Source organism: Henckelia pumila, chromosome 4 (genome assembly GCF_033568475.1).
Source record: "Henckelia pumila isolate YLH828 chromosome 4, ASM3356847v2, whole genome shotgun sequence".
NCBI lineage: Eukaryota > Viridiplantae > Streptophyta > Magnoliopsida > Lamiales > Gesneriaceae > Henckelia > Henckelia pumila.
In genome coordinates, this window is record NC_133123.1 from 54,715,980 (window position 1) to 54,730,703 (window position 14,724).

Consider the following 14,724-nt stretch of genomic DNA (forward strand, 5'->3'; position numbering starts at 1 on the left):
AGGAGGATCAGGAGTTGGACCGAGTCGTCTTGGTTAGCTTGGGGTGAGATTGATAGAAGTGAGACTCCACGTCGTAGGTTCGAGTTTGTTGAACTTGTATTAGTTTTGCTGAGTCTTTTGAACTCTATTTTAGAACTCGACTTTTGGTTGTAATTTTTGGGCAGAGCTTAGAACCCGGTGTATGTTCTAAATATGGATTTGTATTGTATTTGAGTCTTGGAATATCTAGAATTTCCTTTGTTGTTTTTCTCCCAGGCTCTCCCTCCCTTTCTGTCCATTTTGCCTGTGCGCGGGCGAGGCATTACCTCGCGCGCGCGCGAGGAGCCTGGAGAGGCTCGGGAGTTTTGGCCCGCGCGCGCGCGCGCGAGAATTTCCGCGAGCCTCTGCTCGCGTAGCCTGCGCGCGCGCGAGGTGATGACCTCGCGCGGGCGCGAGGCTCGCTTTAAAAAAAAAAAAATTGATTCGATTTCACGCGGCTCTTCGTGTTCGATTTTGTGTAATTATTCGAGAATAGAAGATTAGAAACGGGGTCTCACATTAAGTGGTATCAGAGCGATAAGATTCTTGGAATTGAACTAGAGTGAGTGGGGTAGATCGAGTCCGCATGAATTGAATTCTCGCATGTGATTGATTTATTTAAATGATTATTTAAATACTTGCGAGCATGATTTATTGATTCTTCAATTAATTGAATTACATGAGTTGTGATTTAATTTTAGAATCACGATTACTTGATTTGATCGAAAGCATGCTTTATTATTTGTAAATTACTTGAAATTGCATGATTATGTGATTTAAAATTTAAAGAATGAATTACTTGAAATATGAACTGTATTTTAATTTCGGATCCGAGTTCCACCATCTGCTTGAGCTAGCAGATCAGAGATTGTTTGCAATGAGAATTAGAATTTGATTGAGAACCGAAATTCAGTGATTTGTAGTTGAACGAACTTATCGAAAAGAGATGTGGAACACTGAATTTTGAGATGGAGATTTTGTGTCCATTTCTTACTGATTATCAGAATTTTCTCCTGAAGAACTTTAGCAGACGACAACCAACAATAACTCCTTCGACTGATCTAGATCGTACCACTATTGCACTGAAAGATGTCACACTTTCACCGATGGGAGTACTACCAAGGAGGTTTTAGTCGTTTATATTACCAATTTTGAAGAGTACCGAGAATGTTATCTGATGTAGAAGTTGAATAGAAGATATCGATAAGTTGGGTGATTCTATGAACTACACAGATGATCGGGGAATTCGGTTAGTGTGGTACCAACTTAGAGAATTGATAAAAGTTGGTAGAATTGGAGAAGAAAGATTTAGGGAATCAAGGTTTGATCACTTTTTGGAATCCTCCTCCATCCGAATCTCTTCGACAGATTCCTTTTCACCGTTTGATCAGAATTAGAGGGACTTAGAAATCATCTTTAATCGAAGCGGAAGCAGTTTGGGAAATCATTGAGCAGTGCCTTGTCATGGGAAGACGTTGTCAGTTCTGTCATCAGCCCGGACACTATGCCAGAGTTCGTCATCATAATATTATCGAGAGATCTTTGAAGAGGAATTCCTTTTGTAGTCAGCTCTGACAGAGATGCAAGCCGTTTCAGTTGCTCCTTTCGGCCGCAATAACAGAATCTTGGAGAACTCAACCTTATGACGAATCAATCTTTGAGGCAACAGATTCTAGTTGCACTTTTATCGAGGATCAGACTTAGTTTTCACCGATGACGACTGCAGGAATCTGTAGATTTGATTTGATTGGTGGTTAGTTGCTTTATCCAGTACAAGAATACAGTGGATTTGTTTCAGGAAGTCGACAGATTCCGATCCGAGTCAATAGACGAACGGAAATCCTCCGGTAAGGATTCTCGATTCCAGGATTCCTTGTTAGTTAATCTGCCGAATGACCTTCTGATTTCAGAATTTTGCGGTGGAATTCTCTTGTTCAACTGTTGTCCTAGAAACTAGCCTGATTTCAGTTATCAGATTTTGATTTGATTGGTTGTTAGTTGCTTTATCCAGTACAAGACTACAGTGGATTTGTTTCAGGAAGTCGACAGATTCCGATCCGAGTCAATAGACGAACGTAAATCCTCCGGTAAGGATTCTCGATTCCAGGATTCCTTGTTAGTTAATCTGCCGAATGACCTTCTGATTTCATAATTTTGCGGAGGAATTCTCTTGTTCAACTGTTGTCCAAGAAACTAGCCTGATTTAATTGATAAACCAGTGGTTAGAGAGTTGTTGTTATCATCCGAATGAGATTTCTGGATATTTCTCTGAGTCATGAGGTTAGAGTCAGCAATGACTTGAGATCAGTCATCATCAGCTGAGAGTTTGTCAGGAAGAAGTATTGGAGACTGGACTTGGATCGACGTATGACTGCCTTGGAGTATAGTCGTACCGTTTGAAGTGAAAACTCGTCTATAGTATTGTAGATCTTTTGAACTGAATATATCAGAGATATTTAGATGTAATTAGAAATTCTTATCAATCTTTTCGGTTCTGTTCGAAGAATAGTGATGATCATACAGAGTATTGGAGAATGGTCTTACAGAATTTTGTGCCAAGACGAGGCATGCTTTACTATTGAAGTCTGAATTTTGATTGTATCGAGATGTCCTTTCCTCAATCATTTAATTCTAGAGCTGGAATTTCTGTGATCATTTCAAGACCGAAGCTGTTTTGATTGAAGCCAAACCGACATATGTACCTGAGAGTTGAAGATTTTGAGTTCTATATCAGATTTTCGAGAGATTCTTATCGCCGTGGAGTAGATTTCTCATCTAACTCTAGAGAATTCACTTGTATCTTAACCAAATCTTATGAGATCAGTTTTTTTGACATGAATAAGAGATCGACCCAAGCTCCAGTAATTCTTATTTCCTCTGTACTGATGATATTCAGTGCATTGAATTTTCTTATCTAGATTTTGGAGGTATTCTTATTCAGAAGAAATCTGTGATAGCTCAGTCATGGTAGCAGATGGAGCAGTTCAAGGATCAACATCCTTTTCGTGATATTGAATTGACAGTGATCTTATTGCTGTTAGATCGAGCATCTTTATCTCCAGTGAAATTTTCGAAGTCTTTTTGTTGAACTGAGAAGTCAGAGTATGAGTTTCACAACCGAACTGATTTTGAGATTGAGGAACAGATTGGATATGATGAAGAATCTGATGGTGAATTACAGTATGATCTGAAGTAGAACAGTGCAGCGACTGAAGTTTGAACAGAATGACCTATTATTATTTTATCTACTACCGTTATTCTCTTGAGCCGATGGATCTGTTCTTATTTTATCTACTATCCTTGACTTCACCGACCGATGAATGTTGCACTCCTGATTTAGAGTCTGGAACAAATAGGAAGTCTATCAGAATTCTTTTATCCGAACTAAACCAGAATTGATTTAGAAGATGGAGATAGCGCAGAAAACATATTTGAATTGAAGAATTTATTAAAGAAGAGTCAGTACTGGACACAAGCTGAGTTTCAGGACAGTGACAATACCTCAGTTTTGAGTAATTGTTTTGTCGTGTCAGAGATTTTGATTGAGATAGAGTACCTTGATATTTGCACTTTGCACTTATGCATTATTCTCTCAGATGACCGAAAGATGTTCAGAGGATTAAAGGACCGACTGTCTGTGGTACAACTATTGTCAGATTGTAAAGAAGATTATTTTTTCGACGATTAACTTTCCGAAGCTATTGTTCAGTCGGGAAATTAGCAGTCAGCTGAACTATTAGACCGATTACAGAATATGCTACTGTTTTCCGTATGGAATGAACTCCAGACTCGACCCAATGTTGACAAGTTTGTCAGAAAGAGTTTCAGATTATTTTACTCTGTCGCCATTTTATCCGTGCAGAATGGAATTGGGAGCGTTCGACATGTGGTCACGGAGGTATAGAACTGTTTGATTTGGAGATGCTATCTGACTATAATCGAGATATGACTGTAGTCGGCTTCTGTTTCCGTATAGAATGGATTTCAAACACGACAATATGAATGAGATTGTTGTCAGGAGAATTTTCAGATAGTTGATATGTCAAAGTCTGTCCTTTCAAAGAGGTCTTGAGTTAACCTTCACCTTGAACTCAGTCTTTGAGAAACTTTTGTTATTGGATTATAATTGAGCTCAGTTTATTGTCCTCAGAACGACGGACATCCAAGAATAAGCGTTATAGACTTTAAGAGGATATGCTGAGCTGTAGTGCTTGATTTTGGCACTAGCTGGATGGATTTCTCATCTTTTGAGAGGTTTCTGTACAACAGCTATCAGATGAGTATCTTGATATCAATTTTTTTTTAAATGAGTTGTATGAGAAGAAATGAGAATCCCAATTGAATTGGGATGATTTTCTGAGTTCCCTGACTTGGGATCAGTTTTGATTCGAGGTTTGATAGACGGATGTAGGCTTCCTGCCTAGAATGTAGACGACTTGAGAAGAAGGACGAACGAAATAGTCGAATTCCGATGCAGATCTCTGTACTTATGTGCAGGGAGGCCAAGTAATTCAGAAGATTCCTCCTTTTAGAGGCTGTGGCAGTTATGATAAGGGAGAGAACTATCTCGATGAACTCACGAGTTCCTTGGGGATTCTAGAGAAGATAGGAAATCTCGCCTACCAACTTTTACTCCTTCAGTTCTCCTTGTATTCCACTACCTCGTCTTCTGTATTCTTAGGGTATTCTCGACGTGCTTCACGTCTTTTGTTGCCAAGTTCACGGATTTTTCTTGATGTTGAGACGGAAATTGATGTGTCGTCAGTTTTGTTTGAGGCAACCGATTCAGAGTTGACCGAATATAGCTGCAGCTTCTTAGCGGAACCGTTTCAGATGAGTTGTACAATTGAGTAGATACGGATTTGAAGAAACGGTACCAGAAGCAGAGTTGATGAGGATCATGATCTTCAGAGTTATTTTGAGAGAAGAATTATTATAGAAGTCTTCGAACGGTATCTTGTTTTTCTGAGATGGAACTGCTTTGATTTCGAGGACGAAATCGATTCTTAGAGGGGGAGAATTGTAAGACCCTGAAATTAATTATTTCAAGTTTAGCAGAGTTGATTATTATTTATTTTGGAATTAATGAAGATTGATTGGGCTGGGATTTAGTCGATTTAATTTGGAGTTTCAGGGAGCGAATTGCAATTAAACCGGTTGACTAGTCAGTGGAGATTATTATATTAATTGTTATATATAATATCTACCCATCATCATCCCTTCACTCTTCTCTCCTTCCCTCTCCCTCCATCACGCCTATAACCGAGAGAAGCCATGAACGATTCTCCAAGATTCTCCTTCCGTCCGATTTGCTCAATCCGACCGTCAGATTTCAGATTCGAGTTGAGATTCATGAAGTTTTGCTACGATTCTCCAACCACAACAAAGGCTTCGTTTGGACGTAAGTTTTGCTACGATCCATGAACTTTGATTTTTGTTGGGTTGTCAGAATTTGATAATCTTCGAGTATGTTATTCATGAGCTAGCATAGATCGTGTATTCGAAGTCGGTTCAGAAAAAGAACGAAGTTTGGATTTTATATGATTTTTGGAGGTTAATTTCAAAAATGAGTCTTGGGTTTTGTTTGGATTTTGGTTGTTTTATGGGATTGGAAGATGGTATGAGTTGGTTTGTGTTTTATTGAGGAGGAATATTGATGTTGATGATTTTTGGTTTGACCGTTTATAGCCGTTATGCCGTCGAAATCGAGTTTTGGATTATCGGTTGTTTATTCGGTTTGATTTCCGGGTTTGTTTGAATTAGTAGATTGATATCGAATCCGTATGTTCAACATTTCAGATTTGAGTTGAAAGATTCGGGTTTGGATCGAACTTGGGAGTTGAATCGTCTCGAGAATTAAAGACGATATAGTATTTAACTTCTTTCTTGGCTTGTTTTGATTCAATTCGATATTGATTGAGTTCGTTGTTATTTTCAGATTTGAATCCTCGACGAACTTGGAAAGGTAAGAAGACGACAATGGAATGAATGGGACGATTAGCTCGAATTTGAATTAATTCGAGTGCCCAAAAGAAATCACATACTTGCATGCTACTTGATTTATATGATATTTGTTTTACTTGAATGAGTTTTGACTTGCATTACATTCATATTGAGCCAATTACCTTGGTTTTACGGGCAAGAGAGGCCCAGAAGAGTTAGACGTTTTGTGGACTATAGTTGAGTTACATTGGTTAGCAGATTTTTACCAATTGTCGAGAAACACTCTCTATAGGTGCCCAAAGTCTAGAGGAGTAAAATATTCACCGTCCACCTCGATCGGGAGAGTCGGTGAGTTGGTGATATTTTATCCTCGGGATCCCAAATAAGAGAAGAGAACCTTTACCTCGTGATTATCCAGACTTGATAATCCCAGAGTTTTAAAGACATGGATTGCATTGTATACATTTGAATTGAGTTTAGAAATGCTTTTGGAATTGCTTTTCTTGTATGCATATATATCTTGTTTCGATATATTATTTGATATGCATGTTTTGTCTCTTTTACTGGGAATTGTATTCTCACTGGTTTATCCGGCTGTTGTCTTTGTTTGTATGTGTACATGGCAACAGGAGGATCAGGAGCTGGACCGAGTCGTCTTGGTTAGCTTGGGGTGAGATTGATAGAAGTGAGACTCCGCATCGTAGGGTTGAGTTTGTTGAACTTGTATTAGTTTTGCTGAGTCTTTTGAACTCTATTTTAGAACTCGACTTTTGGTTGTAATTGTTGGGCAGAGCTTAGAACCCGTTGTATGTTCTAAATATGGATTTGTATTGTATTTGAGTCTTGGAATATCTAGAATTTCCTTTGTTGTTTTTTTCCCAGGCTCTCCCTCCCTTTCTGTCCATTTTGCCTGCGCGCGGGCGAGGCATCACCTCGCGCACGCGCGATGAGCCTGGAGAGGCTCGGGAGTTTTTGCCCGCGCGCGCGCGAGCATTTCCGCGAGCCTTTGCTCGCGTAGCCTACGCGCGCGCGAGGTGATGACCTCGCGCGGGCGCGAGGCTCTATTTAAAAAAAAAATTGATTTGATTTTACGCGGCTCTTCGTGTTCGATTTTGTGTAATTATTCAAGAATAGAAGATTAGAAACAGGGTCTCACAAGATCAGTACTAGGATGGGTGACCCCTTGGGAAGTCCTCGTGTTGCACTCCTTTTTCATTAATTTCTTTTTTTAATACTCGAACTTATCGTTCCTCCGATTCCTCGCCATCCTATTCCCGACTCTATCAGTCCAATCCGCGAAAAGAAAAGATGTAATAGACTGAATCACACGACGTGGACGTGCGATCTGGGTGACGCAGGCCGCTTTGGTGGGTCCCAAAGCGCCCTACGGGAAAAACGACCCGAAAGACCATCTCCGGTTTGGAATTTTTTGCATCTCCATCTCTTAGACCGAGATGCGCACTGTAGGTATCGAGACGAGTTTCGCGTGAGAAGGCTGAAGCTCCCGTAACACTCAGCCGATCGAAAGTTATGTCCGTTCGAAAGTGCAGCGCCTGTTCCTCCGATCTTCAATTCGAGAGACAAAACAACAAAGAATTCATTTACTGTTGGGTGCGATCATACCAACACTAATGCACCGGATCCCATCATAACTCCGAAGTTAAGCGTGATTGGGCGAGAGCAGTACTATGATGGGTGACCCCCTGGGATGTCCTTGTGTTGCACCTCTTTTTTCATTAACTTTTTTATTACTCGTATTTATTCTTCCTCCGATTCCTCGCCGTCCTATTCCTGACTCTTACAGACCAATACTCGGATAGAAAAGGTGCAATAGACTGAATCACATGATTTAGACGTGCGATCTGGGTGATGCGGGCCGCTTCGGTGGGTCCCAGCGCGCCCTACTTGAAAAACGACCCAAAAGACCATCTCCAGGTTGGAATTTGTGTGTCTCCGTCTCTTAGAACGAGATGCGTGCTATGGGTGTCAAGACGAGATTCGCGTGAGCAGGTTGAAGCTCCAGTAACTCTCAGCCGATCGAAAGTTATGTCCGTTTAAAAGTGTAGCGTCTGTTCCTACGATCCGCAATTCGAGGGACAAAACAACAAAAATTCATTCACTGTTGGGTGCGATCATACCAGCATTAATGCACCGGATCCCATCAGAACTCCGAAGTTAAAAGTGCTTGGGTGAGAGCAGTACTAGGATGGGTGACCCCTTGGGAAGTCCTCGTGTTGCACCCCTTTTTCATTAATTTCTTTTTTTATTACTCGTACTTCTTGTTCCTCCGATTCCTTGCCGTCCTATTCCCGACTCTTACAGTCCAATCCTTGAATAGAAAAATGCAATAGACTGAATCACACAACGTGGACGTGCGATCTGGGTGACGTGAGCTGCTTCGGTGGGTCCCAGCGCACCCTACGGGAAAAACGATCCAAAAGACCATCTCCGGGTTGGAATTGTTGTGTCTTCGTCTATTAGAACGAGATGCGTTCTATGGGAATCGAGACGAGCTTCGCATGAGCAGGTTGAAGCTCCCGTAACTCTCAGCCGATCAAAAGTTATGTCCGTTTAAAAGTGCAGTGCCTGTTCCTACGATCCGCAATTCGAGAGACAAAAGAACAAAGAATTCATTCACTGTTGGGTGCGATCATACCAGTAATAATGCACCGGATCCCATCAGAACTCCGAAGTTAAGCGTGCTTGGGCGAGAGCAGTACTAGGTTTGGTGACCCCCTGGGAAGTCCTCGTGTTGCACCCCTTTTTCATTAATTTCTTTTTTTTATTACTCGTACTTCTTTTTCCTCTGATTCCTCTCCGTCCTATTCCCGACTCTTATAGTCTAATCCTTGGATATAAAAGATGCAATATACTGAATCACACGACGTGGACGTGCGATCTGGGAGATGCGGGCTGCTTCGATGGGTCCCAGCGCGCCCTACGGGAAAAACGACCCAAAAGACCATCTCCGGGTTGGAATTTGTTCGTCTCCGTCTCTTTGACCGAGATGTGTGCTGTAGGTATCGAGACGAGTTTCGTGTGAGCAGGCTGAAGCTCCCGTAACTCTCAGCCGATCGAAAGTAATGTGCGTTTGAATGTGCAGCGCCTGTTCCTCCGATCCGCAATTTGAGAGACAAAACAATAAAGAATTCATTCACTGTTGGGTGTGATCATACCAGAACTAATGCATCGGATCCCATCAGAACTCCGAACTTAAGCGTGCTGTGGCGAGAGCAGTACTAGGATGGGTGACCCCTTGGGAAGTCCTCGTGTTGCACCCATTTTTCATTTATTTCTTTTTTTATTACTGGTACTTCTGGTTCCTCCGATTCCTCTCCGTCCTATTCCCGACTCTTTCAATCCAATATGCGGATAGAAAATATGAAAAGACTGAATCACACAATGTGGACATGCGATCTGTGTGACGCGGGCCTCTTTGGTGGGTCCCAGCGCGCCCTACGGGAAAAACGACCGGAAATACCATCTTCGGGTTGGAATTTGTACGTCTTCATCTCTTAGACCGAGATGCGCGCTATAGGTATCGAGAAGAGATTCGCGTGAGCAGGCTGAAGCTCGCGTAACTCTCAGCCGATCGAAAGTTATGTTTCTTTGAAATGGCAGCGCCTGTTCCTCCGATCCGCAAATCGAGAGACAAAACAATAAAGAATTCATTCACTGTTGGGTGTGATCATACCAGCACTATTGCATCGGATCCCATCAGAACTCCAAAGTTAAGCTTGCTTGGGCAAGAGCAGTACTAGGATGGGTGACCCCCTGGGAAGTCCTCGTGTTCCACCCCTTTTTCATTAATTTATTTTTTTATTACTCGTACTTATTGTTCCTCCGATCCATCGCTGTCCTATTACCGACCCTTTCAGTCTAATCCGCGGATAGAAAAGATGCAATAGACTGAATCACATGACGTGGACGTGCGATGTGAGTGACGCGGGCCGCTTTGGTGGGTCCCAGTGCGCCTTACGAGAAAAATGACTCAATAGAAAATCTACGGGTTGGAATTTGTGCGTCTTCGTCTGTTAGACCGAGATGCGCGCTATAGGTATCGAGACGAGCTTTGCTTGAGCAGGGTGAAGCTCCCGTAACTCTCAGCCGATCGAAAGTTATGTCCGTTTGAAAGACAAGCACCTGTTCCTTCGATCCGCAATTCGAGAGACAAAACAACAAAGAATTCATTCACTGTTGGGTACGATCATACCAACACTAATGCACTGGATCCCATCAGAACTTTGAAGTTAAGCGTGCTTGGGCGAGAGCAGTACTAGGATGGGTGACCCCTTGAGAAGTCCTCGTGTTGCACCCCTTTTTCATTAATTTCTTTTTTTATTACTCGTACTTCTTGTTCCTCCGATTCCTCGCCGTCCTATTCCCGAATCTTTCAGTCTAATCTTTGGATAGAAAAGATGCAATAGACTAAATCACACGACGTGGATGTGCGATCTGGGTGACGAGGGCCGATTCAATATGTCCCAGCGCGCCCAACGGGAAAAACGAACCGAAATACCATCTCTGGGTTGGAATTTGAGCGTCTCCGTCTCTTAGACCAAGATGTGCGCTGTAAGTATCGAGACGAGCTTCGCGTGAGACGTGCAATCTGGGTGATGCGGGCTGCTTTGGTGGGTCCCAGAACGCCCTACGGGAAAAACGAACAGAAAGACCATCTCCGGGTTGGAATTTGAGATTCTCCGTCTCTTAGACTAAGATGCGCGTTGTAGGTATCAGGTCGAGCTTCGCATTTGAAAGTGCAGCGCCTTTTCCTCCGATCCGGAATTCGAGAAACAAAACAATAAAGAATTCATTCACTGTTGGGTGCGATCATACCAGTACTATTGCATCGGATCCCATCAGAACTCCAAATTTAAGCGTGCTTGGGCGAGATTTGTACTAGGATGGGTAACCACCTGGGAAGTCCTCGTGTTGCACCCTTTTTAATTAATTTTTTTTATTACTCGTACTTCTTGTTCCTCCGATTCTTCTCCGTCCTATTCCCAACTCTTTCAGTCCAATCCATATATAGAAATGATGCAATAGGCTGAATCACATGATGTGGACGTGCGATCTGGGTGACGCGGGCCACTTCGGTGGGTCCCAGCGCACCCTACGGGAAAAACAACCCGAAAGACCATCTCCAGGTTGGAATTTGTGCGTCTCCGTCTCTTAGACCAAGATGCGCGCTGTAGGTATCGAGAAGAGCTTTGCGTGAGCAGGCTGAAGCTCCCGTAACTCTCAGCCGATAAAAAGTTATGTCCGTTTGAAAGTGTAGCCCCTGTTTCTCCGATCCACAATTCGAGAGACAAAACAACAAAGAATTCACTCACTGTTAGATGCGATCATACCAGCATTAATGCACTGGATCCCATCAGAAATACGAAGTTATGCGTTCCTGGGCGAGAACAGTACTAGGATGGGTGACCACCTGGGAAGTCCTCGTGTTGCACCCCTTTTTCATTAATTTATATTTTTATTACTCGTACTTCTTGTTCCTCCGATTCCTCGCCGTCCTATTTTCCTGACTCTTTCAGTCCAATCTGCGGATAGAAAAGATGCAATAGACTGAATCACACGACGTGGACGTGCGATCTGGGTGATGTGGGCTGCATCAGTGGGTCCCAGCGCGCCCTACGGAAAAAACGACCCGAAAGACCATCTCCGGGTTTAAATTTGTGCGTCTCCATCTCTTAGACTAAGATGCGTGCTATAGGTATCGAGACGAGCTTTGCATGGGCATGCTGAAGCTCCCGTACCTCTCAGCCGATCAAAAGTTATGTCCGTTTGAAAGTGAAGCGTCTGTTACTTCGATCCGCAATTCGAGAGACAAAACAACAAAGAATTCATTCTTCGTCGGGTGCGATCATACCAGCACTAATGAACCGGATCCCATTAGAAATCCAAAGTTAAGCGTACTTGGGCATGAGCAGTACTAGGATGGGTGACCCCTTGGGAAGTCCTCGTGTTGCACCCCTTTTTCATTAATTTCTTTTTTATTACACGTACTTCTTGTTCCTCCGATTCCTCGCCGTCCTATTCCCAACTCTTACAGTCCAATCCTCGGATAGAAAAGACGCAATAGACTTAATAACATGATGTAGACGTGCGATCTGGGTGATGCGAGCCGCTTCGGTGGGTCCCAACGCGCCCTACGGGAAAAATGACCCGAAATACCATCTTCGGGTTGGAATTTGTGCGTCTCCGTCTCTTAAACCGAGATGCGCGATGTAGGTATCGAAACGAGTTTCATGTGAGCAGGCTGAAGCTCCCGTAACTCTCAGCCGATTGAAAGTTATGTTCGTTTGAAAGTGCAGCGCCTGTTCCTCCGATCCGTAATTCGAGAGACAAAACAACAAAAAATTCATTCACTGTTGGGTGCGATCATACCAGCACTGATACACCATATCCCTTCAGAACTTCGAAGTTAAGCATGCTTGGGCGAGAGCAGTATTAGAATGGGTGACCCCCTAGGAAGTCCTCGTGTTGTACCCCTTTTTCATTAATTTCTTTTTTTATTACTCATAATTCTTGTTCCTCCGATTCCACGCCGTCCTATTCTGGACTCTTTCAGTCCAATCCGCGGATAGAAAAGATGCAATAGACTGAATTACACGACGTGTACGTGAGGTTTGGGTGACGCGGGCCGTTTCAATGGGTCCCAGTGTGCCCTAAGGGAAAAACAACCAGAAAGACCATCTCCGGGTAGGAATTTGAGATTCTTCGTCTCTTAGATTGAGATGCGCATTAAAGGTATGGAGTCGAGCTTCGCGTTTGAAAGTGCAGCGCCTGTTTCTGCGATCCGCAATTCGAGAGACAAAACAATAAAGAATTCATTCAATGTTGGGTGCGAGAATACCAATACTAATGCATCGGATCCTATCAGAACTCCGAAGTTAAGCGTGCTTGGGCGAGATCTGTACTAGGATGGGTGACCACCTAGGAAGTCCTCGTGTTGCACCCCTTTTTTATTAATTTATTTTTTTATTACTCGTACTTCTTGTTCCTCCGATTCCTCGCCGTCCTATTCCCGACTCTTTCCGTCCAATCCGTGGATAGAATTGATGCAATAGACTGAATCACATGATGTGGACGTGCAATCTGGGTGACGCGGGCCGCTTCGGTGAGTCCCAGCCCAACCTACGAGAAAAATGGCTTGAAAGACCATCTCAGGGTTGGAATTTGTGCGTCTTCGTCTCTTATACCGAAATGCACGCTATAGGTATCGAGACGAGCTTCGCGTGAGCAGGCTGAAGCTCCCGTAACTCTCAGCCGATCGAAAGTTATGTCCGTATGAAGTGCAGCGCCTGTTCCTCCGATCCGCAATTCGAAAGACAAAACAACAAAGAATTCATTCACTGTTGGGTGCGATCATACCAACACTAATTCACCGGATACCATCAGAACTCCGAAGTTAAGCGTGCTTGGGCGAGAGCAGTACTAGGATGGGTGATCCCCTGAGAAGTTCTCGTGTTGTACCCCTTTTTCAATAATTTCTTTTTTCATTACTCGTACTTATTGTTCCTCCGATTTCTCGCCATCTTATTCCTGACTCTTACAGTCTAATTCTCGGATAGAAAATATTCAATAGACTTAATCACATGACGTGGACGTGCGATCAGGGTGACGCGGGCCGCTTCGGTGAGTCCCAGCGCGCCCTACGGGAAAAACGACCCAAAAGACAATCTTCGGGTTGGAAAATGTGCGTCTCCATCTCTTAGACCGAGATGCTCTCTATAGGTATCGATACGAGCTTTGCTTAAGCAGGATGAAGCTCCCATAACTCTCAGCCGATCGAAAGTTATGTCCGTTTGAAAGTGAAGAGCCTGTTCCTCCGATCCGCAATTCGAGAGACAAAACAACAAAGAATTCATTCACTGGATCCCATCAGAACTCCGAAGTTAAGCGTGCTTGGGGAAGAGCAGTACTAGCATGGGTGAACCCTTGGAAAGTCCTCGTGTTGCTCCCATTTTTCATTAATTTCTTTTTTTATTACTCGTACTTCTTGTTCCTCCGATTCCTTGCCGTCCTATTCCCGATTCTTATAGTCTAATTCTCTGATAAAAAACATGCAATAGACTGAATCACATGATGTAGACATGCGATCTGGTTGACGCGGGCTGCTTCGGTGGGTCCCAGCACGCCCTACGGGAAAAACGACCTGAAATACCATCTCCGGTTTGGAATTTGTGTGTCTCCGTCTCTTAGACCAAGATGTGCGCTATAGGTATCGAAATGAGCTTCGCGAGAGCAGGCTGAAGCCCCCGTAACTCTCAGTCGATCGAAAGTTATGTCCGTTTGAAAGTGCAGCGCCTGTTCCTCCGATCCACAATTTGAGAGAGAAAACAACAAAGAATTCATTCACTGTTAGGTGCGATCATTACAGCACTAATACACCGGATCCCATCAGAACTCCGGTGTTAAGCTTGCTTGGGCGAGAGAAGTACTAGGATGGGTGACCACCTAGAAATTCCTCGTGTTGCACACCTTTTTCATTAATTTCTTTTTTTATTACTTGTACTTCTTGTTCCTCCGATTCCTAGCCGTCCTATTCCCGACTCTTTCAGTCCAATCCGCGGATAGAAACGATGCAATAAACTGAATCACATGACGTGGACGTCTGATCTGGGTGACGCGGGCCGCTTCGGTGGGTCCCAGTGCACCCTACGGGAAAAACGACCCAAAAGACCATCTCCGGGTTGGAATTTGTGCGTCTCTATCTCTTAGACCGAGATGCGAACTATAGGTATCGTGACGAGCTTC

At 43.4% G+C, this 14,724-nt stretch overlaps 11 non-coding genes and 2 pseudogenes across 11 annotated transcripts; all 13 read left to right on the plus strand.

Moving 5' to 3' along the window:
- Nucleotides 1-7,570: 7,570 nt before the first annotated feature.
- On the plus strand, nucleotides 7,571-7,689 carry LOC140869030 (5S ribosomal RNA). Its single transcript, XR_012146423.1, has one exon. It is a non-coding gene; the product is annotated as a 5S ribosomal RNA (ribosomal RNA).
- Nucleotides 7,690-8,085: 396 nt separating this feature from the next.
- On the plus strand, nucleotides 8,086-8,204 carry LOC140868841 (5S ribosomal RNA). The gene has a single exon (XR_012146242.1). It is a non-coding gene; the product is annotated as a 5S ribosomal RNA (ribosomal RNA).
- Nucleotides 8,205-8,603: 399 nt separating this feature from the next.
- On the plus strand, nucleotides 8,604-8,722 carry LOC140868035 (5S ribosomal RNA). The gene has a single exon (XR_012145472.1). It is a non-coding gene; the product is annotated as a 5S ribosomal RNA (ribosomal RNA).
- A 401-nt stretch (nucleotides 8,723-9,123) lies between these two features.
- On the plus strand, nucleotides 9,124-9,242 carry LOC140869106 (5S ribosomal RNA). Its single transcript, XR_012146496.1, has one exon. It is a non-coding gene; the product is annotated as a 5S ribosomal RNA (ribosomal RNA).
- Nucleotides 9,243-9,641: 399 nt separating this feature from the next.
- LOC140868938 (5S ribosomal RNA) lies at nucleotides 9,642-9,760 on the plus strand. Its single transcript, XR_012146334.1, has one exon. It is a non-coding gene; the product is annotated as a 5S ribosomal RNA (ribosomal RNA).
- Nucleotides 9,761-10,160: 400 nt separating this feature from the next.
- LOC140868788 (5S ribosomal RNA) lies at nucleotides 10,161-10,279 on the plus strand. Its single transcript, XR_012146189.1, has one exon. It is a non-coding gene; the product is annotated as a 5S ribosomal RNA (ribosomal RNA).
- A 504-nt stretch (nucleotides 10,280-10,783) lies between these two features.
- LOC140868580 (5S ribosomal RNA) lies at nucleotides 10,784-10,902 on the plus strand. The gene has a single exon (XR_012145990.1). It is a non-coding gene; the product is annotated as a 5S ribosomal RNA (ribosomal RNA).
- Nucleotides 10,903-11,298: 396 nt separating this feature from the next.
- Nucleotides 11,299-11,417, plus strand: LOC140869581 (5S ribosomal RNA; annotated as a pseudogene).
- A 402-nt stretch (nucleotides 11,418-11,819) lies between these two features.
- On the plus strand, nucleotides 11,820-11,938 carry LOC140868929 (5S ribosomal RNA). The gene has a single exon (XR_012146326.1). It is a non-coding gene; the product is annotated as a 5S ribosomal RNA (ribosomal RNA).
- Nucleotides 11,939-12,337: 399 nt separating this feature from the next.
- LOC140869322 (5S ribosomal RNA) lies at nucleotides 12,338-12,456 on the plus strand. Its single transcript, XR_012146701.1, has one exon. It is a non-coding gene; the product is annotated as a 5S ribosomal RNA (ribosomal RNA).
- A 350-nt stretch (nucleotides 12,457-12,806) lies between these two features.
- On the plus strand, nucleotides 12,807-12,925 carry LOC140869211 (5S ribosomal RNA). The gene has a single exon (XR_012146597.1). It is a non-coding gene; the product is annotated as a 5S ribosomal RNA (ribosomal RNA).
- A 399-nt stretch (nucleotides 12,926-13,324) lies between these two features.
- Nucleotides 13,325-13,443, plus strand: LOC140868800 (5S ribosomal RNA). The gene has a single exon (XR_012146201.1). It is a non-coding gene; the product is annotated as a 5S ribosomal RNA (ribosomal RNA).
- An 887-nt stretch (nucleotides 13,444-14,330) lies between these two features.
- LOC140869552 (5S ribosomal RNA) lies at nucleotides 14,331-14,449 on the plus strand (annotated as a pseudogene).
- The last annotated feature ends 275 nt before the right edge of the window (nucleotides 14,450-14,724 follow it).